The sequence below is a fragment of the Magnolia sinica genome, chromosome 9 (genome assembly GCF_029962835.1).
Source record: "Magnolia sinica isolate HGM2019 chromosome 9, MsV1, whole genome shotgun sequence".
Classification (NCBI taxonomy): Eukaryota; Viridiplantae; Streptophyta; class Magnoliopsida; order Magnoliales; family Magnoliaceae; genus Magnolia; species Magnolia sinica.
Window position 1 is genome coordinate 69,749,787 of NC_080581.1, and position 8,615 is coordinate 69,758,401.

At 38.6% G+C, this 8,615-nt stretch overlaps 1 non-coding gene across 1 annotated transcript; it reads right to left on the bottom strand.

Moving 5' to 3' along the window:
* Positions 1-8,166: 8,166 nt before the first annotated feature.
* Positions 8,167-8,273, bottom strand: LOC131257165 (small nucleolar RNA R71). Its single transcript, XR_009177180.1, has one exon. It is a non-coding gene; the product is annotated as a small nucleolar RNA R71 (small nucleolar RNA).
* Positions 8,274-8,615: the final 342 nt, after the last annotated feature.

The window sequence follows — 8,615 nt, forward strand, 5'->3', positions numbered from 1 at the left end:
CAGCTCATTTTAAGGCATGAATCTAAAATTGACACATATCCACACCTCAAGTGGACCACACTGGATAATGGCATCCACCAATGAAATCTTTCTAGGGCCAAAATGATGTTTATTTGCCATCGAACCTGTTTATAAGACCACAAGGTCGTGGAGGCACAAATATCAGCTTGATCCAAAACTTCTATCACTCTCAAGTTCTTACCACTGTATCTTATGGTGTAGTAGTCTATTCGAGCTTCAGATGTGCTTCAATTTTGGACTCACGCCCAAAAATGAGCCGTAAAGTGGATGGATGGCATGGATAAGACACATACATTACAGTCGACCCGCAAAGTTTACTCGGTACTTTAAAATGCACACCAAGCAACTAAAGTATGAAATTCACTTAAGGTAAAACATCACACTTGTAGCCCCAAGATATGTAGAGTCCGTTGCATCCATCAAATGAGAACCTATATTTCTATACACGCGCAATAAAATTCTCATGCACAATGCTGGAACAACATAAAATTATACCTAAAACCTCTAACTGCCATCCTGCCACAGTTTTGAATTAGGATGATTTTTTGTATATTTACTTCATCTTAGAGATTTGGAGCTGATTATTGGAATTGGTGAAAGACACGCACAAACCTATCTTTGGTGTACCATTTGCATTATTCATGTCATGTGGCCCACCTAAGTTGCTCCTATGAGTTCACCTTGCGGATAGAGCGGCTGTCACTACACAGACAATATTGTGGGACCATAGAGCTTTATTATTGCAAGCAAGTGTTGTGGAGGATCCTGCTTCCCTATATGGGTGGTTTTTGATTGATACATCACCTTGCACATGTACAATAGAGAGATGGCTCTGCTGCTGCCCTTTATGCCATCGATATACCGGCAGAACCTATGCCGTTTAATTACTTGTCTTCCAAAACAATGTATATATCTAATTTACTCTCCCAAGAAGTATGGAGGAATGTCCCATCCTCTAATGCCAAAACATATATCCATCTTGGAATTCCATAAGGTGGTCCTCACACTAAATGTTAGCCTAAAATCCATCCAATCAATTTATCAAGCTGACCAAACCTTCCTACTAATGACATGTTTAAGGACAACATAAACCTTCCTACATTTGCAAAGAAGGCTTTTCCAGATAAAGTAATGGAGATTGTAGATCCAATACTCCTCTCAGAAGAAGAAGATGGATCTTTCCAAAACACTGAGATAATAAGAGCTCAAAGAGGTAGAATGCGAGAATGCTTGATTGCGGTGATCAGAATTGCACTTGAATGGTCTACAAAATTTCCAAGAGAACGGATGGAAATGAGAAATGTTGCTACATAAATGCACAAGATTAGGGATATATTTGTTGGGGCTGGGAACGTACAGACAGAGAAGAAATATGACCCAATTATTAGGTGAAGGTCCATCTTACCACAGTAATTATTGAGATGTTATTTCCTGCCATGGAAAGGAAGACCGCATGCTTTATTTGTACTTGATGTGTAATAGGCCTCCTTATACTGGCCACTTTATTTTGATTTTAGTGGAATCATAATATAGAATATGATCCAGCCTTTTTGGCAAAATAACGGATATTTTTTCATTGAAAATATAAACAAATTTTAAAATTATTAAAGAAATCTCGATGATAAGGAACTTCACCTGATAGCTGGTAACGAGCATGGATGGCAGGTTAATGTCAGGTGAGGAGCTGATGTAAAGCGGGCCGCGGACACTTTCATGTCCAAGATGGGCCAGAGAAGGCCCGATCAGAGGCAGAAGCCATCAAGACTGTCAGAACCTTAAAACAGACATAGCTCGCAAACCGAAATGAGTTACTCGACTTACCATATATGATATTGGGGTAGGACGAGCTACTTTAGCCAACCAACCCAGTTATTCTGAGTTATCCACGCCGAATTTGCAAGATTCCATGGCCGAATTCCATGTTTAGTTCTGTTTTTACTATAAATAGTAAGTTTTAGTTTGATTATAACTCTTCATCCGTTGGGCTTTAGGAGTTGTGTCCAACATGAAAAGTGCTTAGAATAATTAGGAGAATAATGTGGTTAAGCCACATAGGATACTTACTATAAAAGTAAATTTACTATTTATAATAAGTTACGAATTTCTAAGAGTTTTAGTTATAGTTTGCTTCTGATTTCTCTCATATTGCTTGGTATCCCTATTAAAGGGTTGTGAACTCATTTATTTCATTGATCAATTAAATTTCTAATTTATTAGAATTTATCTCTATTTTCTTGCTTTCTTTCCTCGTGGATTCGAGAAGTCTCTGTGAGGAGTCCAGAGAAGCTCCATGGATTCAGAGTAGGAATGTTGATGGACACTCACTTCATGATAATTTCATTCACTTCACAATGAAGTTCAATCACTTCATGGTGAATTTCAAGATCACTTTGTACGAATGTTGATAGACCTTAATGAGCTAAATGATTGACAAGGAGGAATGTTGATATTTCATAGCCAAAATCCTTCCCTTTACCTTTGTGTAATCTATCCCACCTTGATAAGGCCGATGAAAGCCAATGATGGAAAGCACCACCCTGTAGTGGAACTCATCGCCAATTTCAACCCCAGGCATGCTTCCAAAGATTGTCTTACCAATGTTCACACACTTGTTCGCTTCCTTAAGAAGCTTACTAGCAGCTAGGTCGATTCGCCTAATGGCCTTCCCTTGTCCACTCTTTGCTTCCCTTGTCACCGTGAATCGAATGAAATTCATCACGAAGTGAGTGAAATTGACCGCGAAGTGAATGAAATTGACCGCAAAGTGAATAGAATTCACCGCAAAGTGAATAAAATTGATCATGAACTGATTGAAATTGACCGCGAAGTGAATAAAATTGATCACGAAGTGAATGAAATTGACCGCGAAAAGAGTGAAGTTTACCATAAAGTGAATGAAATTGACTAATGAAGGGAATGAAATTCACCACAAACTTATTAAAATTGACCACAAAGTGAATGAAATTGACCACGAAGTGAATGAAATTCACCTCGAACTGATTGAAATTGATCGCGAAGTAAATGAAATTAACCGCGAAGTGAATGAAATTGACCGCAAACTAATTAAAATTGACCGCGAAGTGAATGAAATCCACTGCGAACTAATTGAAATTGACCACGAAGTGAATGAAATTCACTGTGAAGTGAATGAAGTAAATAAAATTCACTATAAACTGAATGAAATTGATCGTGAAGTGAATGAAATTTACCGTGAACTGATTGAAATTGACCGCGAAGTGAATAAATTAACCGCGAAGTGAACGAAATTGACTGCGAAGTAAGTGAAATTGACTATGAAGTGAATGAAATTAACCGCGAACTGATTGAAATTGACCACAAAGTGAATGAAATTGACCACGAAGTTAATAAAATTCACCGCGAACTGATTGAAATTGACCACGAAGTCAATAAAATTGACTGTGAACTAATTAAAATTGACTGCGAAGTGAATAAAATTGACCGTGAAGTTAATGAAATTCACCGTGAACTGATTGAAATTAACCGTGAAGTGAATGAAATTGACCATGAAGTGAATGAAATGGATTTTCGACCATCGACCTGATGGAATCTTGGAAAGTAACCAAGTTGGTTGGCTAAAGTAGCTTCTTCTACCCCAAAATTATATTTGGTACGTCAAGTAATTCATTCTGGTTTAGGAGATATGCTTGTTAAATGAATAAAGAAAGAAATGAATAAAAAGAGAGAGAAAAAATTTATATACTTATATATACAATATGTATAAGAAAAAAATGTAGAGGGAAAAAAGTTCTCCATATATATATATATATATATATATATATATATATATAAAGCTGGGCAGCCGACCAAGTCGGATCGGATTGGGTTCAACTCGACTCGGTCCGGAATCTACATGGGCTAACTCGAACTCGGACCGATCCAGGATCGAGTCCGGGTCATCTAACTCGGACCGACCCAAACCCCTGCTGTCCTAAGCCAATCCGAGTCCAACTCGGTCACGAAAACTGAGTCGGATCGGATTGGGCAAAGTTCGGATCGGTTCTTTTGAAGAGAACCATTCACCGTACTTGTCATACGACACTATCGCTAACTGCCCTGGATCAGCAAGATCAGTAAATCGAGAGACATTCTTTTATTGAGAGTTACCAGTCAACAGGATTTTCAGATAAGAAAAATCAGATTCCATTGAAAAGCTTCGGCACTTAGCTTTTGCAGACTCGTCTTTTCTCACTGCTCCTTCTAAGCAATTGTCTTTGAGAAATAGAGATCTATGCCTTCACAGAATCACAGGTGCCATGACTTTCAATTTCTTCCACCCATGCCAAAATGAAAATAAAAAATAAAAAAAAAATATTCTGCATGTACCTCTCCCACTCATGTGACTCCTACCTTATATTTCTATTATTTTATTTTAACAAACATGTTGCCTTGTTAAATAAAGCATTGACATCTGTCTCCTGACCTCCACACGTGTCGAGAAAACCCTCCATTGCTTCCCAAAGTGATTTAACCAATGGACCACATGTCTCTACTTCATTGGTTATTTCTCTATAAACCATCTGCTCCTACAACGTGTCCATTCCCGCCGAATTCCCTTTAATGTAAAGGTTGCTAACGCCACGCGTCAATGCCTCATTATCTCTATACCCTCTAACCAGTGCTATACACGTTGAAATCTCTCGACACGGTGGATCGTTGGAGCACCCAGCCTCTACTCCATCATCCTTCAGCAACTCTTCCACCATTTTTCTTCTACCCCCTTTCTTTCCCGTTTTACCACCATCAACAGTATTCCTCTCCAAGACCCCTTCCTCCATTAAAGATGATGATTCCAGCACCACCTTAATCAAAATCTTAGCCTCTTCAACTGAAAAGAAAATATTCTCATGCACCATCCTTTTTTTTTCTTTTACTTGTTCTTGCATACCTAAGTAGCTTGCATCCTTCGGTCTCCAGGTCAATCACTATCACTTCTTAGATACAGGACCCCACCTCTATGAACACTTTGTTGAGGGTTAAATATTGCATATCAGACCCCAATTATTGCCTGGATTTACGAACATGGTATTGTTTAATGGCCCAATTTAATCGTATTTGTGATGCAAGGTATATTTATGAGCTTAGATTGAAATAGGATACTAAAAGCATAGATTTAACGCTTATGAGTCACCAAGGCAATGGATGAGACCCTAGGGGAGCAAGATCGATGGATTTACACACTAGATATCCGAGAAAATCGAGAAACTGAAGCTCAAGTGGCCTGAAAGTCAGCTAGAAGGTAAGATCACAGGGTTTCGACCATCCGTTCAGCTCGAAACTTAATGTATGGCCTGAGGACCATAAATTAACCGTAAAAATAAAATTTGAACCATTGGATCCCTGTAAAAATGGCCCAAAGGACAGATCAGCCTCTTAATTCCTAACATGGGGCCCACATGATATCTAGATATGCTTCAATCTTGGTCTCAACGTGTTAAATGGGATGAGGAAAGGAATTAACAGATCGGATTCTTCATATACATCAATATGGGACTCACTTTCCATGGTGTGTGTGCACAGCACGCATGCACTGGACGAGCACTAAAAATCAAGAAATCGGTCAGCATGCGCTGACCGATGCTTCTTTTAAAAAAAATTTCAACACCCGTTAGGGACGGTCCCTGTCCGATTGGGTTTCTCTAGTGGACCCCATACATCATCCAAATGGATGATCTAGACCATCTATTAGAATCTAACAGGCCCTATTACCAAATAAGAGGTGACAGAATTTTACGATACAACGTGTATCATAATTCAACCATTCAAATGGACGATCGACGATAGAATAGAATATCTTGTGGGCCTCACCGAAATCAATCCAATCTCACCATTCCCGGACTATTTTTCGTTGTAAATCTAATGGACGACGTGGATTTCTCCATCACTATCAATTTGGAACCCACCGATCATCACAGCGCGAATGCGCGGGCTCTGTTTCGCAAATAGAGTCTACGGACGAGCTTGGTGGGCCACCATCAAGGTCTTACGTGGCTGATCCGAACCATCTATATTTCTCGGGGCCTATGTCAATACAAAACCGAAAGTTTTGGAGAATTCATGCAAGATGCAGCGTGCACAGGCTCAATCGCAAGGGAAACAGATTCCTTTTGAAACTGGAGGATCTTGGTTATTCTGTGATTAGGGGGCCACCTTCTGGTGCGATCAAGACAGTCAAAATCTTCTCAAGGTGGGACCAACCGACACTAAGAATTATGACCAGATTTAGATCGTGCAACAGGTCCATGCTTTGCCAAAACTCAGTCTCGCGCAAGAGCTCCTGCGTTCTTGTTTCGCACGCCGCTGCGAAAGGAACTGTGAAAGCTCCACCAACTCCAGTGCAGCTTCTCACCGACCTCCCTGTCTGTAAAAGGAGACGAGAAAGAGAGAGAGAGAGAGAGAGAGAGAGAGAGAGAGAGAGAGAGAGAGAGAGAGAGAGAGAGAGAGAAAGGGGGATCAATTCCTCAAGCCAGTGAACATGGAGTAGAGAGAGAGTGGAATCGTGGAAAAGAAAGAGGAGAAGAAAGAAAAGGGGAGATTGCTCGTGAGAAGGGATGTGCTTCTTATTAATTATGTTTTTCTTCTTTCCATTTGAATCTATGTTACTTCCCATGAATTTTTAATTTCTTAACTAGGGTTGAGATGAAACCCCTAATTTGAATGATTTTTGTTATTTATTGATTCATCTGAATTTGATTGACTTATTTCTTTCTCTATTATGCTTAAATGAAAACTCCATACTTCTCTAATCTATGAGCTTAACCAAAGTCTAGAAGTGGATGTTGTTTGGAATATTATTCTAGGTATGCTTGTGTCTGACCATGAATAGGTTTTCCTATAGAGAAAGAAATAGGAATTTACATCTATTCATGCCTGAACATGGATGGAAAGATGTGATCCTTATGCTTTAAGGGAATTATACATCTTATGTGTCTGAACAAGGACACGGATTGTGCTTCATTTATTGAATGTATATCAATATGAATTAGGGTGAATCAACAAGTAAAACAAGAGTTATGATAATTAAGGGTGGATTTAAAAGTCTTAGTGTTCTCCTTGAGTGAATTTTTCTTCTTGTTCTCAGCTATTTTTCATTGATTTTTGTTAGTTTACTTAATAACTAGCTAAACTATTTGTTGGATTAGTTAAGAAGAATCATAAAATTCAAATTGTGACAACCAGTCTTCGTGGGAATGATCTCGTAATACGTACCGTGTCTACACCTAATTCGTATACTTGCGAGTTTAAAATCAATTTAAATCAGGTTAGTTTAAATAAAACATCAAGTTTTTGGCGTCGTTACCAGGGACTGTTTCGGTCTAATTGGATTTAGGATTCTCTCTTATCATAATTCATAGCCCTAGGATTTTTCTCGCATCATTTCACAAATTTTAAGAAACTTAATTTATTTTTGTCTTTATTTTCTACAGGAATTGAGGAAGGAAGCTGAAAAAGAAAAAAAATTGTCTTCAAAGTGAATTAGGAGCTCCCAATTCTTTGGAAATCAGTCATCTCCTTTTCCGGGTTCTTTCTTCCAATTCTTTTTTGCATAGTTTCATCTTATTTTTAGGACTTTATGATTTTTAGCTCTAGTTTTATTTCTCTTAGGTTGCATCTTAGTTTAGCTTTCTTTCCTACATTGCAATAACTCAGTTTATGCTAGGACATAGATCTCTAAACATAGAACTAGCACATTTTGATCCTGAAATAGAAAGAACATTTCGTATAAGAGTGAGAAACATTCTATTTGAAATGGCAGACGAGAATGGATTTAAAGCTCTTAGGGATTATTCAGCTCCTGTCCAATTTAATGCACCTTCATGCATAGTGTTGTCAGCCACCACGGCAGCACACTTTGAACTTAAACCTGGGGTCATACAATTGTTGCGCTCCTTCTATGGTTTAGAGAAGGAGGATTCATATCATCATGTGAAAGAATTCCTAGACATTTGCTCTACCTTTAGGTTCCAAAACTTTTTAGATGATTCGATCCGTTTACACCTTTTCCCTTTTTCTTTGAAGGATAAGGCGAAAGCATGGTTGAATTCTCTAGAAGTTGGGTCTATCACTACATGGGACCAACTATCTAAGAAGTTCTAAAACAAGTTCATCCTTGTTCACAAAACTAATGCTCTCCATAGAGAAATTACTAATTTCACACAAAAAGAGGGTGAGCACTTTCATGAATGTTGGGAAAGATGGAAGGACTTGCTTCTTAAATGTCCACACCATGCGACGGTTTTGAGAAGTGGCAACATGTTCAATACTTCTATGACGGTTTGATACCCCAAAACCGTCGCATGGTTGATGCCACCAGTGGAGGGTCATTCATGACCAAAAGTGATGTCGAAGCTCGGAATTTCTTTGAAACCTTGTGTGAAAACTCCCAGCAATGGGACTATTCAAATAGAGGTGAAAGAAGTCCCCAACCACAGAAGAAAGGTGGTATATATGAGATAGGAGTCATGTCAGATTTTTATGCCAAGATTGATAGCCTGACAAAGAAAGTTGATGCATTGATGTTAAATAATAGACCTCCAAAAACAACTCAAATTGAGTCATGTGCCATGTGTTCCAGT